Here is a 20,520-nt window from a genome sequence, read left to right as displayed (position 1 = left end):
TGGAGTTTTGTAGCAATTAACATGGGTATTCAAAGTGTGCATTACGTGCGATAAATGGTGCAGCAGTTTGCGTGTTTGATGATGATAACCATTGCGTAAACATATTGTATGGATACTGTTTTCTTCGTTTATGCCGATGTATGCAAATAGAGATTTGTATTATCAATTAAACAGAGAAAACAAATTAAAGCAAGCTTGTTTTGAAGCATTGATCAGATAAATCTATTTATAATTGATTAAATATGACATCAAAGATAACGTACTGAATTAGTCATAACGGATTTCCGGATTCGAAACACATTCATCACAAATGTGACAAACAATTGACTCAACCACTAGCAATTACGACGGGTTATAACCTAATAAACAAATGATTACTCCATCCAGTTGATTTATGATTGGATTCAATATACCAGATAAATCATATTCCCACGAAGTCGTTCTTGGTGGTGGCTTAAGTTTATTCCATATAAGTATGTCATTCACACTTTGATTAAAGTCCATTGATGTAGTGGGAGGAATCCTACTCGTACTGTGCTTATCGAGGTAAATACACTTCTTATAAGCTACGCGTGCCATGCCATTGAGGTAATTGCGTTCGTCGTTTGTGGGGATATATTCGAGCATCAAAATAGTCATGTGTGGTGCGCATCATGCATTTAAATTCATCATGCGTTCCTGCGTTTTAGTAGCTTTGTTGTTTGGGGTTTATCATACATATGTATGATAATCATGATTAATGAATAAGCCAGAATCCGATTAGATTGCATTTGCTACAATTGCTGTTGTCGTCATTAGCGATGCAAAGTTTTACATCCTTTGATGATAATTAGTGTTTCAGTTAGTTATGTGAAGGTTTATAGTGTCAGGTGCTTCTATCTTGGATAAGTCAAGTATTATATACACGAGTGTGTTATCAATACAAACTTATACGATAGATAGCGATGGTTAGGTGCTTATACTCATTTGAGGACAGCGAGAGGTAGCTGTCAGTTGGTGATTAAACAAAACGGCAGGAATCAGTCCTGTAGTACGTACGACACTTACGCTATTGACAGATGTAATTTGAAGACACATGATTTGTTACGTGCTTTCCGTCGTTACTACTAGTGAATGGCATGGTTCACGTTTTATGTATAACAGATGAGGTGAAGTTAATTGGAAAATTGAGCCCTCCCGCGCATTTGATGCGGGTAGAATTTTCACAGGCTTCAATGCTGCTAGGTCAGTAAATTGCAAGGCAAATATGTATTCAATTAGGTTGTTCACCTAATTAACGTGTCTGTTCGAATTTCCTGTGAATCATTATTTCTTATTATGACAGATGCAATAATGTGCAACACTAAGAGTAGTATTACATTGAATTGTTATGTGTTCGCAAAATTTATTGGTCAACAAACAGTCAATATAAACAGAAAATCAAAAAATTTCAAATTTAAAAATTAATAATAACTTTGATCACAAGGAGCAATATCAAAGAATAAAATAACATGAATACTTGACACACAATATAGATACAATATAATACATATCTAGACCACCACACCAATAGAAATGTTCGTTTTTTTTCAGCAAACCAATCAGACACCCTATTTTCGACTTGTAAGGAATCTAAGTGCTTCTCAGTCAATGTTAATGCGTGAACCATCGATGAAAACAAATGGTAGTCCAAGAGGGCCAAGTCTAGTGCATACGGAGTGTGGGGTAGCAGCCGGTTTTACTTTGCGTGCAGGTGCATTTTAATCGAACATAATTGTTTGCTGTGCAACATTTAACATTGCTGCCACTCACTTTTGACCAGAAGTATCATCTTCATCCAATATTGTTTGGAACTCGGTGTCTTCATACGTTTTTGATGGTCTTCTACGTTCTTCATTTCACACATAAAAATCATTATCTCTGAACCATCTATTGCAAGTTGTTTGTGATAAAGCATGATCTCCATATACCTCAACAAGCATTCGATGGGAATCTACAGTACTTTTCTTTAAAAGTAACTAAACAATTAATGCTTTTCACAAATCATCTTTTCTGGTACAAAGTTCGAAATTTTTAACGCGCTGATGAAATATGATGTTGTTTGTTCAATGACTTGGTTTTGATTATATATGTTTGGCTAACGTCTGCCAAATATATTTAATCAACTCCAACCAACCAAACAAAAAAAATAAGGCTCGTTCACACCAAATGTTCATTATCGACAAATTTGTGTTTTAACGCTCACTTCATACTGGTATACCTGGTACGCTAGGGGAAAATAGTCGTCTATACGAAAATATTAACATTTTCATTAATAGCAGACGAATCATTGTGGTATGACCAGAAAAGCGTGTAGGCTAGAGAACGGCAAAAAAGTTAATTTCAAAGAGCCGTTCAGAACTTGATAGTTCTACCGAAAGAACTAGTTTCCTTGAACCGTTCTTTCGTTCTTCAGAAATTTTGAATATTTCGGCATAAACCGTACTGCTCATACTTGCATATCAGTCCCAAACGGAAAATCAGCATATCGAGAAAAAGACGATCAAAATTTTATTTCCGAATTTTTTGATTTATTGTGCTACCTAATGCTAAATTATGGTATTATTACTTGAAATATCGGTAATACACCTTTGCGCTATTCCAATATTGCAACCAACATTGAAATTTGCAGTGAATGGGACTAATATGCGGGTAGACAGAAAGAAAAGATGAAACTTACACGACCTGTAAACCGATAGTACTATGAAATAGACATCAGTTGAAACGAAAATCTGATTTAAAACCATGATTGATGTAAAATTACATTAAGATTCATTTAGTTTTTCATTGAACAAGACTGTATATTTACAAACCGCTAAGTTTTGTAATGTAACTTTCCATTCAATTGCCTGCTCCAAATATGTGCATGAAAATAAATGTAAATTCACAAAATATTTTTATCTGTGTACTTTGCATATGGGACAGACATGAGTTGATATTTTTTTCACATTTTACTGAACAAACCCTCAACTTTTATTGCAAGTTCTGAGAGTATATTGAGGATAGATTTCATTTCTCAAGCTAATTCAAAATTGGCGAAAATCGATATGGGACTGATATGTGAATATGGGCAGCGTACGAGAGCAAAAATTATATTTCGTTGGTAACAAACTATGAACATGTAGTAACTTTTTCGAATGTACTTAAATTAGCAGTCATTCACTTTTGTATACTTTTTCAGAGATCGCTGATATATAAAATGTATGCTGATTAAATTTAAAAACTACGACCGTTTCGAAACATACTAGTATTATTACTCTTTCGTAAAGAATTCAATCACTTTTATTTCTTTCGAAAAGGTTTAAAACTATCGTTCTTCAACAAAGAACTGCACAGGTAAAAATATTTACATCTATTTTCATGCACATTTTTGCAGCAGGAAATCGAATATAAAGTTCCTCCTCAGATCTTTACTTTTCAATATACTTTAAAAGCAAAACCAAGCGTGAAGTAAAATATGTTGTACAATTCATTTAAAAATCAAGGTATTCTAATTTACTTTTACATCGATGATGGTTTTCAATCGAATGTTCGAATCAGTTGATGTCTATTATAAAGAACCATGAAATTACATGTCGTGTAAATTTCATTCTTTTTGTCTGTGTTTTGTTCACTCATTCGAGAAGAAGAACTAGTTTTTTGAGGGACGGGCGTGATGGGTTAGTCGATGCCTTTCACGCAGTCCATCTGGGTTCGATCCTCAACCCCGCACATAGGATCAGAAAGCTTCTCTGGCCCGAAGAGGCGAATGACCTTAAGGTTAAAGTTTGTCTACTCGAAACAATTTATAATAGGTAGTAAAAAATCTGACTGTCGGAGTACTTCTAGTCTTCAACCAGTGCGGTAAAACTTCATTTCAATCGAATATTATTAGATGAAAATAAAATTTATGGCCGTTGACTGTCAGCATGTCCCTTCTCATTCGTTTTACTGTTGTTGCCGAAGCTCCCAGAATTCATAGTCAATTGAATAACCGTACCTAGTCACTTGAAGTTTTGCTTGCTCAGTTTGTAGTGCCAAGTAGTCCACCTGTTTCATTGTCCTCCTTGTCTTCACTGTGGGTAGTAAACTAGTGGGAATGAATAGGCATAAACATCAACTCGATAATACAAAACTCTCTCCGACCATAATGATAAATAGAGGGTGGCGGATCTCATTTGAGTTTTCAATTATCACCAGCAAGTTAAAATCGATAATTTCGACTGTTTAAAATGTATTGAGATTTGTTTCGAAATATTGAAAGCTGAACTGAAAACTGTAAGAGGGAACAATTAATTTATGTTTATTTTGTAAATGAAATTTCAGTTATCATGATTGATTTACCTTTCATCAATATCTTGAACCAATTCCAATGTTTCCACGAACCTCTCTTGAAAGCCGCTGTCTTATAGAATTGTAAGAGATAGAGGCCGCTCAACTACAACAAATCTCTTAGAATTTATGACATTCACTTTGAATGCAATGGACGCTGGCAACTACGTAGAAACTCTTTACACTGACTTTAGCAAAGCTTTCGACCGTATTAACGTACCATTACTTCTACACAAACTACAAAAATATTGCATAAACATACTCTTCTGGAATGGCTCAAATCATATTTAACGAATCGTGTACAGGTAGTCCGCTTCCAAAACATACTGTCTGAACCAATTAATGTAACTTCTGGCGTACCTCAGGGTTCTCACTTAGGGCCTCTCCTTTTCATTTTACTTATAAACGACATTTCCTTCATACTCAAAAATCTGAAAGTGCTTATATATGCAGACGACATGAAACTCTTCATGGAAATTAAAAATATCAACGACGCTGTAATATTCCAGAACGAAATCAATCTATTTCACATTTGGTGTTGCAAAAGTCTACTCCAACTCAATGTAAAACAATGTAACTCAATAACTTTCAGTAGGAAAAATGAAACTATATTTATAAACATACATCTAGGAAATCAACTTGTAGAAAAATGTAAAATTGTACGAGATTTAGGGGTAATCTTAGACTCCAAGCTCACTTTCATGGAACACTACAATACCATAATCAATAAAGCAAATAGCATGCTGGGCTTTATTAAACGCTTTAGTCATAACTTTCAGGACCCATACACAATTAAATTATTATACAGTACATATGTCAGACCTATTTTGAAATATTGCAGCCTAGTATGGAATCCATACAATATTATTCACGAAGAACGCATCGAATCTATTCAAAAACAATTTCTTCTATATGCACTTCGTAAATTAAACTGGACAGCATTTCCTTTACCACCATATGAAGCACGCTGCATGCTCATCAATATTTAAACACTTGAAGAACGTCGCAACCTTGCAATGCTTTATTTTATCAGCGCCAGTATTCCTCAACGCATTCAATCACCTTCTTTATTATCGCAATTAAATTTTTATACACCTAGCCGTCAATTACGAACCAGGAAATTATTTTTAGAAAGAAACACTAGAACAAATTATGCAAAATATAGCCCAATCAATCGAATAATGCGCCACTATAATCAATATTGCGAACATCTTGACCTTGATATGTCCAAAAATGAAATGAAATTCCAGCTTAGTGGTAGAAATAATGCGTAGTATCTAAGTAAACATTGTAAACCATTTATATGTAGTCTACATTTACTTGACGAAATAAATAAATAAATATTTTGTTACTTCAAGAAATAATCCGACGCTGGTTAAACTGAGCTGCGGTAGAAAGAAACACTAATGAACGACGGGATAATGCCCATTCGCTGCGACGGCAAAGATTGTGTAAAAGAATGTGAAGTTTACTGCAGAAGAGTAATTGTCAGTATGTGCACACATTCGATTTTAATTGAATTGAATGAAGTTTTACAGCACTGGTCACAACTTTTGATCCGTTCAAATCATTCACAGAATATTGATTTATCGAATTGCACAAATATAATAAAAATTGTCTAAATTTATAAATGCTCATAAAAAGAGCCTAGATTTACAATTCAGATTCAAAGCATGTAAAGGTATGTCGTATGCTTACCTTCACAGTTAATTTAGCTGAAGTTTATATCGATACAGGTACAAAAATTATGTTTATATGTTAATAGATGTAATATTGTGCCATCACCGAAGAAAGTACGCCATGCTTGAATTTAGGTCAAGAGAAAATTTCATTTTTTTAAAAAATGTAGGCTTTCAATACGACACTTAAGGTGAAATGTAGCGGAATGCGAAAATCGCGTCTTTGATCAATTATTCAAAAACTAGACCGACTTTCGAAAAACCAAAAACACTTAAGTTTTCGAAATCAAATTTATCATAACTAAGTATTCTTAGAATTTTGAAATTTTGCTTTGCCGAGCCGTAATTGGTTTTTGAAATGTATAAACGGTTACTGTTCCGTTCCACGGGGATGATTTTAGAACTGAAAAGTAGTGTTTGTAGCAGAATTTCACAAAGAATCTGAAAACGCAACTCAAAATTATAAAATTTTAGCTAAAACAACCGAAAATTGAAAAAGTTTACATAAACTTTTTTGCATTTTTTTTATTGCTTGCGCGCTGCTGTTTCGTATTGAGGTGGTGTGAGAAATGCACGGTGGGCACGGTGGCATTATATCGTGAGCAAAAATTACATATAAAATTATGACACGAATTTATGCAGCATTGGGTTTTGTGTTGAAATAGAAACGAGTTGAATACAATAAAATGGGTATTGTAAGAAATTGTTTATTTTCTAAGTAACTGTCATTTATAATGCTAATAATGTCCAATTCTGTTGAGTTCAATGCATTGATGTTGCTGAAGCAATAAAGCCTGGCTGTGTGATATCGTATAACAGGTATTATTTTAGATTGTACCGTATTGGGAGAATACTGAATCCACACCAGGAAAATGTCTGAGTGTGGAAGTCTTGAAATTACATTCCTTTTGAGAAATTTGGCATTTCTGTTTTAACAGACTTCGCAGCCGACTCATAGCATAGCTTCGATTACATGGCTAGTGCTACGATCCTATTGACACAACAGAAATAATACTTTCTACTTATTCGAAGATGATAATGAAAGTCAATTAGAATATAATATATTGGCATTGAATGTATTCGATAAGTAAATTGGACAGCGCTCTATCATGCGAGTCAAGTAAATACTTTTACGTAAATTCTATCTCATCGGCGGGAAGGCCTGGTGAACGACTGGCAAAGATATCGAAAATACTTGAATGTTATCTCGTCTTCAATCGTTCTTTTGAAGGAGAATCCATGCTTGCTACTAAACTCAGGCATATACATTGTTAGCAGGTTGGTCAATAAATATACATATAGCCTCATGTTAGTCATTCATAATTACTTATGATTTATAGCTCTAGTGTAAGAGTAATCACTAACAATAACGATTGAATTAGCATATATTCAAAGTGTGAAAGATTCAAAAATCCATTACGTCCAGTCTTTTTTACAAGCCAATTTAACGAGAGGTAAACCCACTGCGCTCAATCATTGAAAAAAGTTCTTGTTTCTATGTGTCCGTTTTTCTTGGTATGCTTTGTGCGACGGTTCGTTCAACTGAAGCGGATAAAATTTTGCGCGCATTATATGACGCTACATTTCACCTTAAAGTCTGAAATTTCAGCTCGAAATCAAGTGGTAGTGCTATCTTTTTGAAACGTAACTCAAATTTTATTTCTAGACCAGATAACAAGCTGGTGTCTTTAAGATTGGTTACATTGGTTTTGTTTGCTGGAATTTGAATCGCTCAACACCCAGATTATAGAAAAAAATATCAATACATATCATTGAAAGAGTTTTATGATGCATAGCAAACGCTTCAAGTTGTAACTTATCACCCCAAATGCTTATCGGTGGTAAACTAGCTAGAAATAAATATTTTAGAGGAATAATAGCCGCATGTAAGTATCCCCAATGTGTCAAAGTTATTGTGCTAAAAGCTGATTCTGAATATTTTAGTTAATTAAGTGATAACTATATTATATGATATTATACCAACACAAGAATCTCTGTTGGGAGTATACTGAATTCCACATACGGGAAATGTCTGGTTCTACACCTGGAAATCCGGATGAAATCTGTTCCACCGCCCCTTAGTAGCACTACATGGAATCATAAAGTAAGATGTACAACTACTTCAAAATTCCCATTCTCTCTATTTGTTCCTTGATTTCCAGAGAAGCTAGACACTTATTGTGCCAAAAGAAAATTTGTGTTCTTATTCAATGCAATTATTCATCTTATTTATAAGATTTATTTTCTGACTGGCCAAAATGTCTAAGTAAACTGCGAATTAGAATAACTTGGCTCATGTGACACGTTTCCCTTCCGGCTAATGACCATAAGCGTTAAACCGGGGGTAAAATGAAATAACTCCAATAGTAATAATACGTTACGTTTACATCTTAATTGGGTTCAATTTAAACTAGAAGCAATTCGTTACAATGAACTGAATCATCATATAAGATACCTAGACAATCACTGGAAAGTATTTTTTGTACGTTTTTCCCATCGAGGAATCTGATGGATGAATTATCTTGACGGTAGCTAACTAGCGCGACACCAGTTCTAACACACCTCGAACAGTTTCAATATGCAGGTTTGATTTCATCTAATGACACAAATATGCATGTATATACAATCACTCGTGATTTTCCGGCCGGATGCTTATGATTAGTTACCGCAATGGTGACTTTACCCGCATTCTGATGAACTAAGATTGCATGGTCGGTCAGCTATGATCACGATAGGTGATTGCTCATTATCACTTTGATTGATTCCATCAAGTTAGGTTTCTCGTATAATCGAAAATTTAGATCGTTTTCATCTTGTGTCGACTAGGTTACATCTCATGGAACAATTCAGCTGGTCTCAACCAAATCGGACGGTGCCCTCCAATTTTGTATAACGCATTTGTTTGGACCAGTGTCAGTGCAAAACAAGTGGCTGACACACTTTCCCTTCGCAATTCCTTATTCGATGCTTGTTTGATGGTTCGATGTGAGAACTGATCAACCTAGTCTGAGGATTGCTTTGTCATGAATGGGTCTTTCCGAAAAGTCGTTTGACGGCAGAAACAATTTTTCACTCAGGTTTCTAGCAACATAGATCAACCGAAACAGCGACGATACCGGTATTTTCTGTGCTTAGGTCATCATTTTCCTGAAATGTTCAGGTGATACTGCTGTGTCAGATTCGCTTGGATTGTTGATCTTTGGGAATTCGTTAATCACATTCCAGAGTTCTTGAAAGTTGAATGAGTGATGACCGGTGTTTAGAGTTGTCGTATGTATTTGTGAGAAAGTGATTCTATACCATCTATTATCGTTTTGCTGTTTTTCAATATCGTAATAGAGTTTTTGCTGTTGTTGAAATTGATTATATATAAAACTTATATAATGTTTACGTTTGCTCATTGTCATGCTTGATTAAATGTGACTCATGAATGCTGATGACCCAGTGGTAAGACAGATATCTATAAGATTTCAGTCGATTCAAATTGAATGAAGGAACGGAAAATATGAGGAGCGGCGCTGAGCACCTCGACCGTGACAAAAATAGTCACCACCCAGTGATCATGTAACAGTTGTGCTTCTTTGGATTCTTCCCACTTTATGTTTTGTTTTTATTGTTAATCTCCTGAGATCACGTTTGAAGGTCATCGGTGTCAGTATTCAACCAATGTTTACAGATGCTGAGAATACTCACTCGAATTGAACTAAGACGTAAAAATTCGCCTTCTTTTTAGTGGCAGTCAGCAGAATGCCAGTGGCGATTACTTTCAAAATACATTGGTTACTAAACAACGGCGGTATACTTTCAAGCATGTTTTTTTCTTCTATAAAACCAGTTGAAGTGTCCGGTGTTGCTCAAGAATGTTATTTATTACCCAAATGTCTCATATAAGCGTGCAGAAATATTATTGTTATAGTAAGAAACGAAAATTCTTGCTATACACATCTAACGGTGTCTTTCTTCTATGTGAAAATTACGACAGTTTGGTAGCATTTAATGTACATTTCGAGATATTTCAAAATTTTCAAAATACAAGATAAGGCTTAATTCTCACGTTTATGTTTTTGTGTAATTCGATTAAATTCCATTACAATCGTGAATTTTCATGTGAGGTATTTGGTTTTCCATGAATCGTTGAAGATTATAAATATGACCAAAGCGGCACACTGAAGTGTGTTATTTGGCTTACTGAGGTGCCGTAGTGGTTCTGCTTTTTTTTTAAATGAATGCTTACTTGGGTATCTTTGGTTGGTTGTTTCGTTGAACTTCAGTTCTAGATCTTAGACCATACATTATGTAGTGTCTAAACAGCTCTAGACGCCGGAATGAATTATTGTTTTTGATAGTCAACTTTGCCAGTCCTACTATTATGCGAAATAGCACTCATCGTGATAAAATACCAAAAAAAAAAAAAAACACTTGAGCACGCGACAAGTGATTATCGCAGATGCTTGAGATTTAGCAAGCAAACAAACAAGATAAATGTCTTGTTTTCATTTTCACGTTAAATTTATCGGTATATTTTGGTTTGGTTTTACCGGTATCAAAATATCCCTTTTCAATTTGAAATCTCATCTGTTGTTCAACTGGCATGAACAAGCTTTGTGTAGGTTCATTATCCTGAAGCCATGATGCACTTGCAATGTGCTAAACTCAATTGTAGTACATTTTTGTATCAGTTGTTTTTAAACAATGTAAATTATTCACACTTATTGCTTACCGCGACATGCTTTTAGAATGTTCATTGTTTTTACAATCAAAAAATTACAATTTTATAATAGATAAAGATTGTAATCACAAATGCTTTATAATGTTGAACACTTTCACACATTTTTGTACATAATTTACGAAGTAGCTTTTCTAAAATTGTAAAATTGACCCATTTCTATCGCAAAACATTTTCCCTTCAAAGAGTTCCAAAAACGAGAAATTTCCTTAGTATTACCTGAGAAAATTTTTTATCGAACTAGTAAACTTTGATTCTTTTTGGAAGGGCACCGCAATTTTTTTTCCGAGATACGTTCGAATAACTACTCCATTGCCGTTTTTTCTATTCAAAATTGTACATTCTTCAAATGCTATTTTTGGATGTGTCACATCGTTTAAAGTTACCAAAATCTAACTCAAATCTGTTTCTGGAAAGATACATAGCCTCTTCCACAGATCTCCGATCAACACCAATAACATCAATGCCGTCCGCAAAACCAGTAAGCAAGTGAGCTTTGCTGATGCTATTCCGTTTCTCAGCACACCGGATCTTCAAGTCCAAGTAACGAATTATTTTGCGGCAACTTATTACTGACTAGTTTGAAAAAAAAACTGCTTGTATATTTAGTAGCGAACTGATCATCAAAACATAATTTACTGTTAGAGTACCGCCCATTTAACCCGGGTTGGCGGTTCAATGCATAGGACGCTGGTCAAAAATGAGTTGTCGTATGTTCGAGCCCCGGCCTAGGGAAGGATTCTTCGTGTCAATAGGATCGTAGCATCCCTGGGTAGAAGTGATTTACAGATTATTAGCAAACTTTATTATTCAAACCAAAAAAGCTCAATGGTGAAACTTAAAATTATTTTGTTTGAAATAAGATAAAATATCAAAAACGGGTCGGGTTTGGGCTCAAAAATTTAGTTTAGATCTACTTTTTTATTTGTTATCGTGTACGGGTCAGGTTCTGGTTTGATAAGAAAATTATTCTCGAGTTCGGGCCGGGTACATGTTAAAGTTTGTTGTGTTAGATCGGATACTGGTCGGGTTCGGGTTTAAGAAAAAAAAATACCCGGGGACGGGTATAGTGTGATGGGTAAGTCGATGCCTTTCACGCAGCCCGCCTGGGTTCGATTCCCAACCCCGTTTCCTGGCCCGAAGAGGCGAATGACCTTAAGGTTAAAACCTCTATAATCGAAACAAAAAAAACCCGATCTTTTCTAGTCCTTAACTTAACAACTCAACTGTAATCCCCAGTCTGTTCATCGATTGTTCATTCAATAGTGCTTCTTCCACCTGACAGTCGCTTTTGTGTGATCGATCAACAAGTTACCGTTCCGGTAGTTGATCACTACTGGCACGGTTTCCTTTATTTTCCTAATACTGTTAACAAGAGAACCTCCGAGCGCCGCTATTCCCAGCTGAACTATTCTCTGCCCCTGCAAGTATCCGTCCATTGTGCTTGTGTTTTTGCGCCGGTGCAATTTCTCTTCAACTGCTCTTATCTTTTCATACCGTTAATTGTTTTGATGTATAGCTGCTGCAAGCATTCTGCTTCTAGACTGATTGGTTTTAGTTAGTCGCTCTCTAACAGTGCACGTCGAATCAACTGATACTCTGATTCCCCCTAACATTGTCTCTACAACGCCTTCAAGTTATCCTCGTTGAGTTGTTCGATACGTTTGTCAAGTTTATGGATGTCTCCTTCGTATACAGCCTGACACAAGTGCCGACGAATATTCGAACGATTTTATCATTCTGTGTGCCGATAAGTTTAATAGTATATCAAAACAAATCATTTGACTGAAAAACTTTATCAATTAAAATGATGTATGGTGCGTCTTACCCCCGTACGGAGTTTGTAGCTATATGTGATTTGATACACGAGTTTCAATTTGAGTTTAGAGTTATCCAAAGGAATAATTTATTCTATATTTAATGTTGATTAGCTGAAACAATAGTATTTGAGGTTTACTACTGATACAAATCCGTAGATTAAAGCTTTGTGTGTGATTATGATGATATTTACTTAAGGATTACTTTAAGTAATCATCCTAGTAGATACAAAAATGTAACATTTAAATGAGAGTTTATATATGTGTGTAATAATGTAAACATGTGATGTATTTATCTTTACTGATAAGAGCAGCATTTTTGTGATGATCTCAGAATTGGGTTCCACCCTGTAGTCTTCACATGGTGTTACTGTCACACACAAAAAAACCCCAACGAGCATACTTCCGTTTCAATTTTGTGTTGTACTTTCAAAGATTGAGAGGATTCTACCGTTGTCTTTAATTCTCTTATAATAAATTTTTGTCATTGATATTATTGTGTGTTCTTTCTTCGCAAAAAAGAACTAAAATCGATTTAAACTTGTTTTTATTTAGCTTCACGAACATTCAAAACAACATCCTGGTTGTTGATGCGAATTGATTTTTTACAAAAATTAAATAGAAAGCGGTTGGTCCAGAAACCTCACACACGCAATTTTATCACATCAGTTGGATATTCATACAAATATTTTTAAATTTCAAAAATATTGGTACTTCATGTTAAGATTTTTCAATAGGAAAACATCTGACGTACTATTCACTCACCTTAATGATAGACGTCGATGTTCTGGTTGTTGGCTGGCAAACACGATTTATCACTAAAATTGAGCGTTACAATCTTTGAACACCAATTAAGTTAACAAGTGTCTCGCAATAATGATCTACTTTTGTTCTTATCAGCGTTCAGAAGAAACCTCCTTTTTCACAATTATTCAGTTGACAATTGTTCATCTGTCTAATAAAGTCACCTGCACTTTAGTTTTTCACTGATAACGCACTGCGGTAAAAAAAATGCCGGTGTTTGTTTTTATCTATTTCAAATTGTAAAACATCACCTAAATAGGTGCATAATTGCGATAACCAATGGTCGAATGGTTCCGTCCTTGGATGGAACTCCCCTTCACTAACGTTTTTCGTGACTTCCCGCAATTATTATCGTTATACTATTGTCTCAAATATAGGTAACTGGCGCGTATGGACGGATGAACGACTTGTCGACGTTCGGAACTTCACAGTCAGTGTCGGGCGAAACACAAACTTACACTATCCACGCTAGAACATCCAATTAACGCTTTTATACGACCGGACCCCCACAAATGATTTGGCCAGGCGAGCGTTGCAGGTCTTCACTGGTACACTCGATAGCTGAGCGTTGCGAGCGTAACTTCGCGCAAGTTAAACCTTTTGCTCACACATCGGCTCGGGTGACGCGGGATGCTACTATATCGAAGCTAAAAACCGAAAAGCGCGCGCAAGTTGCTCCTATCTGTACAGTAAAGTGTCAAGCTGTGGACATTATGCGAGCATCGATAAACGTATACTTTGTCCTACTGAAACAGATTAATATTGAATACAATTTAGGATAATGGACAACCAAAAGTAGATCTTGTTTAGCTACTGATATTGCTCGCGTCTGAGATTATGTTAGTTATGAGCTTCGTGAGCGATATAATACTAAACTCATACTGCAGTATGAAATTTTTATGAGAATATAGACGATTTCTAAAAAAAAAAAAACAGTTAAGAAAACGTAAATACACCGAATAAGGTAGCCGAATTGTTGGCTCGGAAGAATTACCAGTGATAATTACATTTTAACGTTTAAACGTTTCTAACATTCAAATCAAAATGGACGTCACTGGAAACTGCTGACCAAGACCTGATATGATCATTTGACGAAGCAAAAAATAAAGGTCGAAATAATCATCTTCTTCTAATGTCAGTTATGCTGGTATATTAGGTAGAAATCTATCTCCTATTTCTTCTAATGTAAATAATCAAAACACAGGACCGCCTTGCAGTTCTTCTTCTAACGAAAACAATTTATTAATAGGTAGACCGGCCAAATCATCTTCTTCTAATGGCAGTCTACCTACAAATATTCCTTCAATGCCATTCGCTTCTTTAAATGAAGTCGATTTAGGCGATATAACTGAAAATAAAATGATCTACCTACAAGATCAACTTTTTCAAATGATCATCCAAATGAATTCGACTTCATCACTTTTTGAAGCATTTCAAATCGGATGGAAATTTGCAAATAATATTATAATGAATTTAAAATTTAACAGTGATGTTAAATAATTATTTGAATATTTTAAATTGGAATGCTCGATCTTTGAAATCGAGTGAAGATGAATTTTATAATTTTCTCAAAGTTCACAAAATTCATATTGCCATTGTGACAGAAACTTTTCTTAAACCAAATGTAAAATTGAAAAGTAATCCACATTATGTGGTTCATCGATTTGACAGGTTTACTGGAATTGGTGGTGGAGTTGCCATTTTTGTCCAACGGCAAATTAAACATCGAATTTTACCTTCTTTCAATACTAAAGTTATTGAAAGCTTGGGAATCGAAGTTGAAACCATTCATGGAATTTATTTCATCGCTGCAGCATATTTGCCATTCCAATGCACCGGCGAACAATTAAATTTCTTTAAAGGCGATTTGCAAAAACTTACAAGATATCGATCGAAATTTTTCGTAATAGGGGACTTAAATGCTAAGCATGTCCAGTGGAATTGTAGGCAAAATAACAGTAATGGTAAAATACTTCATAATCAACTCTCAGCTGGTTACTTTACAGTTCTTCATCCCAGTAATCCTACTTGTTTCTCTTCCGTGAAAAACCCGTCTACAATTGATCTGGTTCTAACAGATCAAAGTCACATTTGTAGTGAACCGATTACTCATGCTGATTTTGACTCAGATCATCTTCCTGTAACATTCAGACTTTCCAACGAAGCTATAATTAATCCAATTAGTTCTATTTTCAACTATCATAGAGCAAATTGGTTGGATTACAGATCTCACATTGAAAATCATGTGGATCATGAAACTATTTTAGAAAATTCTGCGGATATCGACACAGCAATTGATAATTTGAATCATTATATTATCGAAGCTAGAAATCTTTCAGTTCCCAAAGCTCAAACTAAATTAAATTCTCCTATCATCGATGATAATCTTCAACTGCTAATTCGGTTGAAGAATGTTCGTCGACGACAATATCAACGTTCTCGTGATCCTGCTATGAAAAACATAGTTAAGGATTTACAAAAAGAAATTAAACATAGATTTACTCTTTTGCGAAATGAAAATTTCGCTAAAGAAGTTGAACAAATTAAACCATATTCTAAACCTTTCTGGAAACTTTCTAAGGTTCTTAAGAAACCACAGAAACCTATTCCTGCTCTCAAGGAAGGAAATCAAATACTTCTTACAAATGGCGAAAAAGCTCAAAAACTTGCTCAGCAGTTCGAGAGTGTCCACAATTTTAATTTGAACGTTGTGAGTCCTATTGAAAATGAAGTCTCACTGAAATATGATCATATTTCAACCCAAGTGTTATCACACGATGACATTATTGAGACGAATTTTGATGAAATTAAATCAATTATTAGAAAACTTAAAAACATGAAGGCTCCTGGTAATGATGGAATTTTTAATATTCTTATTAAAAATCTTCCCGATGTTGCCTTGAGACTCCTGGTTAAAATTTTCAACAAGTGTTTTTCATTAGCTTACTTCCCAAAAAGATGGAAAAACGCTAAAGTAATTCCTATCCTAAAACCTGATAAAAACCCAGCAGAAACATCAAGTTATCGCCCAATTAGCTTACTTTCTTCTATCAGTAAACTTTTTGAAAAAATTATCTTGTTAAGAATGATGACTCATATAAATGAGAATTCAATTTTTTTACCAGAGCAGTTTGGATTTCGTCATGAACATTCAACTACTCATCAACTTGTCAGAGTAACGAACATGATAAAATCAAATAAATCTTCTGGGTTATCCACTGGAGTTGCTCTTCTAGACATAGAAAAAGCATTCGACAGTGTTTGGCACAAAGGTTTAATAGCAAAAATGTCTGATTTCCAGTTTCCTATTTATTTGATCAAAATGATTCAAAATTATTTAACTGATCGTACTCTTCAGGTTAGCTATCAGAATTGTAAATCTGAATTGCTACCCGTACGAGCCGGTGTTCCGCAGGGTTCGAGTGTAGCTCCAATCTTGTATAATATTTTCACTTCTGATCTTCCAAATCTACCCGTTGGTTGTCAGAAATCGTTATTCTGTGACGACACAAGTCTGTTAGCCACAGGTAGAAATCTAAGAGTGATCTGCAGTCGCCTACAAAGAAGTTTAAATATTTTCAGTGATTATCTGTCAAAATGGAAAATTAAACCAAATGCAGCAAAAACGCAATTAATTATCTTTCCTCACAAGCCAAGAGCTTCTTTTCTTAAACCAAACAATAATCACATTCTCAAATTGAATGGCTTGGAATTGACATGGTCTGATCAAGCTAAATACTTAGGTTTAACGTATGACAAAAAACTCACTTTCAAGGATCACATTGAAGGAATCCAGGCAAAGTGTAATAAATATATTAAATGTTTATATCCTCTTATAAACAGAAATTCTAAGCTCTGTCTAAAAAACAAATTGTTAATTTATAAACAAATTTTCAGACCAGCCATGCTTTATGCGGTACCAATTTGGTCAAGCTGTTGTTCCACCAGGAAGAAAACGCTTCAAAGGATTCAGAATAAAATTCTGAAAATGATTCTGAAGCGTCCTCCCTGGTTTAGTACAAATGAGTTACACAGACTCACAAATATAGAACCATTAGATGTAATGTCACATAATATTATAAGCAAATTCCGACAAAAATCGATGCAATCTTCAATTGAATCGATTCGCTCTCTGTATTAGTTAGTAAGTTAGTATATAAGTTCCTTTTCCCCATTACACAATACAAGTAGGTTTAGAACTTTCCCTACACAAAAATCTCAGAATTGCGGAAGCAAATGATGTCTTCATGGTAATAACCAAATCATATATATATAACAGGGCTGAAAAGTCACCACTTGTGGCTGAACACCCAATTTAAATCTTAATAATTTAATTTTAACTCATATTCCAATAAATAGTTATTTAAAAAAAAAAAAAAAAAAAAAAAAAAAAAAAAAAAAAAAAAAGGTCGAAATAATTAAATTTATTCCACCTAAGGAATTAAACTATCAAACTATTGAATTTGGTCATGGATTGAATGATAAATCTTTCCAAGTTTCTATATACTGTTGAAAGTTTTGGCTGTATATCACTCGTTCATATGAAATCACAGCTTTAAATACTGTAGAATCAATATGGTTCAACTCAGTTTAACATTTTTCTGCAATGTTCACAGTAATTTATCTGTACAACAGTATTTTCTTGAGTTAGCACTATTGTTTACTATACTAAGCATAACGATGATTGCTAAACATGTTGAAAATCAATAACCAACATTCGAAAAAAAACGATTCAAACTGTTTCGTACTTTTCCCCCTACACATTAGTGAGGACTCAATCCCTTTGAAGTGAGTTATTCCGCAAGGTAGCGCTATTATCGATACACTGTTTCCACGAAGCGTTAGCGTTTGTTACCGCAGTGGATTAGTGATTACCGTTGATAGAATTTTAATCAATGAAAACGAGAAGGAGCACATGAAATTAAAATGATATGATAGCGAATGCGAAACTTACTTTGCAGTCAAACTGATGATATCTATAAATATTGAAAATAGAAGTTTATCAATAAAATTAGACTACAGACGATTGATGGGTTTCTTATATCTAATTTACACGTTTTATACCCCCCCCCACGTGCTCTTTTGAAATACACTTATCAGATGACACCACGCACAAACAATAAGTACAAATGAGGTATTGTTTCAACTGTTTCCTGCTGCATACGAGAATTAAATCGGGCTTTGGCACTACAATATCGTAAATCATTTACAAAATGTCATATCTTAGGATTTCATCAATTTGTTTGCTGTTTCAAATGAACTAACGTTATTCTCACGTGGTAAATTATCCGTAATTCTATCATTATAAACAGAACGAAGTTTGTATACTTTCTAAAATGGAAGCTTTTAGCGTAGGTACTGATTCCGGGGTCAAACTTAGATTGACGTCAATGGGAGTAACAGAAAACACCATCTCTCTTTTTCGTTGCATACGACACTTTCCAATAGGGTGTTGAGTTTCACTGGAATCTGTGGGTCATCTTCCCACGTCGTGTTGCAAGAAGTTGATTTGTTGTTTTCTATACCTGCTTTTTGCGTCATTGTCGGCAATGAACCACCATAAGTGGATTATTGATGGAGGATACAATACATGTGATGAGATTTAAAAACATGACTGCGTTCAATAATATGCTAATATATTTCGAATTGCATAGCAATATCCTTTGGTTTCGTAATAAATACGTTTATTTCTATATTTTAAATTTTTGTTTTTGCAAATATAAGTTTCTCATCTTCGAAACACCTGTTTTACAAAACATAAGAGCTAGTTTCGATTCATCTAGAAGATGGGGCCTTTTCCATAGTATTAAAAAATCTTTTGCTCCTTGAATAAAATCAAGCTCGTTTGATTGGGCATCAACTAACCCAACCCGGTAAAAAAAACGTTTAACGTAAGTCCTCCGTTGGTACAATACGTGCCACAGTTGGTCCGATGAATGATTCTATTTCTCAGTGTGAACCTACGAATTGGAAAAGGATTGAATTTATTATTTTTTCATAAAGCTCCAATTCTAATTGAACAAACTTTTGCTCATATTGTGGTGCTCCTGGTGAACGGATTTGGAAGTTCTTGGCGCCCACGTGTCGGGAATTTTGTCAGCTTCACGTATGATTTTTGACATTCCGCAAATCGACTGTACTTTGTAAACAGTCAACATGGAAGCCGAAAGAAGGGAAAAAATTGTGCACAGTTTTTTGGCAAATCCATTGTGGTCTGCATCTAGGCTAGCTAAACAGCTGAAATTGCCCAGAAATACCGTATGGCGCGTAATCAAACGGTATAAGGAAACATTGACGACGATTCGGAAGCCTCAAGCCAATCGTCGGAGTGGACCGGGAACTGCGTGGTAAGATTTCGAAGACGATTAAAAGGAATCCTAATCTGTCGGACTGTAATTTAGCCAGAAAATTCGGTGCTGCCCATAGTACCGTGAGGAGAACTCGACTCCGGGAAGAAATCAAGTCGTATCGAGCTAGCAAATAGCCATATCGGACCATAAAACAGAAAAGCGTGATCAAAATTCGTGCTCGGAAATTATATGATCAGGTGCTGACCAAGTTCGATGGGTGTCTTCTGATGGACGATGAAATCTATGTCAAGGCTAACTTCGGGCAAATCCCAGGTCAAAAATTTTACTTGGCAACGGTTCTGGAGGATGTTCCAGCCAAATTTAAATTTGTTTTTGCCGATTTGCAAGAAAATTTATGACTTGGCAGGGCATTTGCAGCTGTGGCAAAAAACGAAAGTTTTCGTTACAAATAAGACAATGACATCGAAACTATACCAAAAAGAGTATCTCCAAAAACGAATTTTGCCGTACATTCGATCGACCATCCCGTAATGTTTTGGTCAGATTTGGCATGCTGTCATTACAGCAAAGTCGTTCAAGAATGGTATGCAGGAAAAGGGGTCTAGTTTGTTCCGAAAAACCTTAACCCACCCAACTGCCCCCAGTTCCGCCCTATTGAGAAATACTGGGCAATCATGAAGAGGAGACTCAAGGCAAAGGGAAAGGTTGTCAAAGACATCAATCATATGACGACCTGGTGGAATAAGATAGCTAAAACGATGGCCGAAGGTGTGCGCCGCCTAATGAACCGTGTTACAGGAAAAATTCTAAAATTCCTTCGAAACCGTGACGAATAATTTTATCCGTATTTTTTC

At 35.1% G+C, this 20,520-nt stretch overlaps 1 protein-coding gene across 2 annotated transcripts in view; it reads right to left on the bottom strand.

Moving 5' to 3' along the window:
- The window catches only part of LOC131427727 (aquaporin AQPAe.a), a 45,865-nt gene extending 32,029 nt beyond the window's left edge, over positions 1-13,836 (bottom strand). Inside the window, exon 1 of one of the 2 annotated variants that reach the window (XM_058591179.1) lies at positions 13,317-13,836. The gene's annotated coding sequence lies outside the window, so the exon portion shown is untranslated. The remainder of the gene's footprint in view (positions 1-13,316) is intronic. The other variant, XM_058591180.1, reaches the window with a different exon arrangement.
- Between the last annotated feature and the right edge of the window lie 6,684 nt (positions 13,837-20,520).

This window comes from Malaya genurostris, chromosome 2 (assembly GCF_030247185.1).
Source record: "Malaya genurostris strain Urasoe2022 chromosome 2, Malgen_1.1, whole genome shotgun sequence".
NCBI classification, from domain to species: Eukaryota; Metazoa; Arthropoda; class Insecta; order Diptera; family Culicidae; genus Malaya; species Malaya genurostris.
The sequence above is the reverse complement of the archived record's forward strand: the minus strand, read 5'-3'. Positions and strand labels throughout refer to the sequence as shown.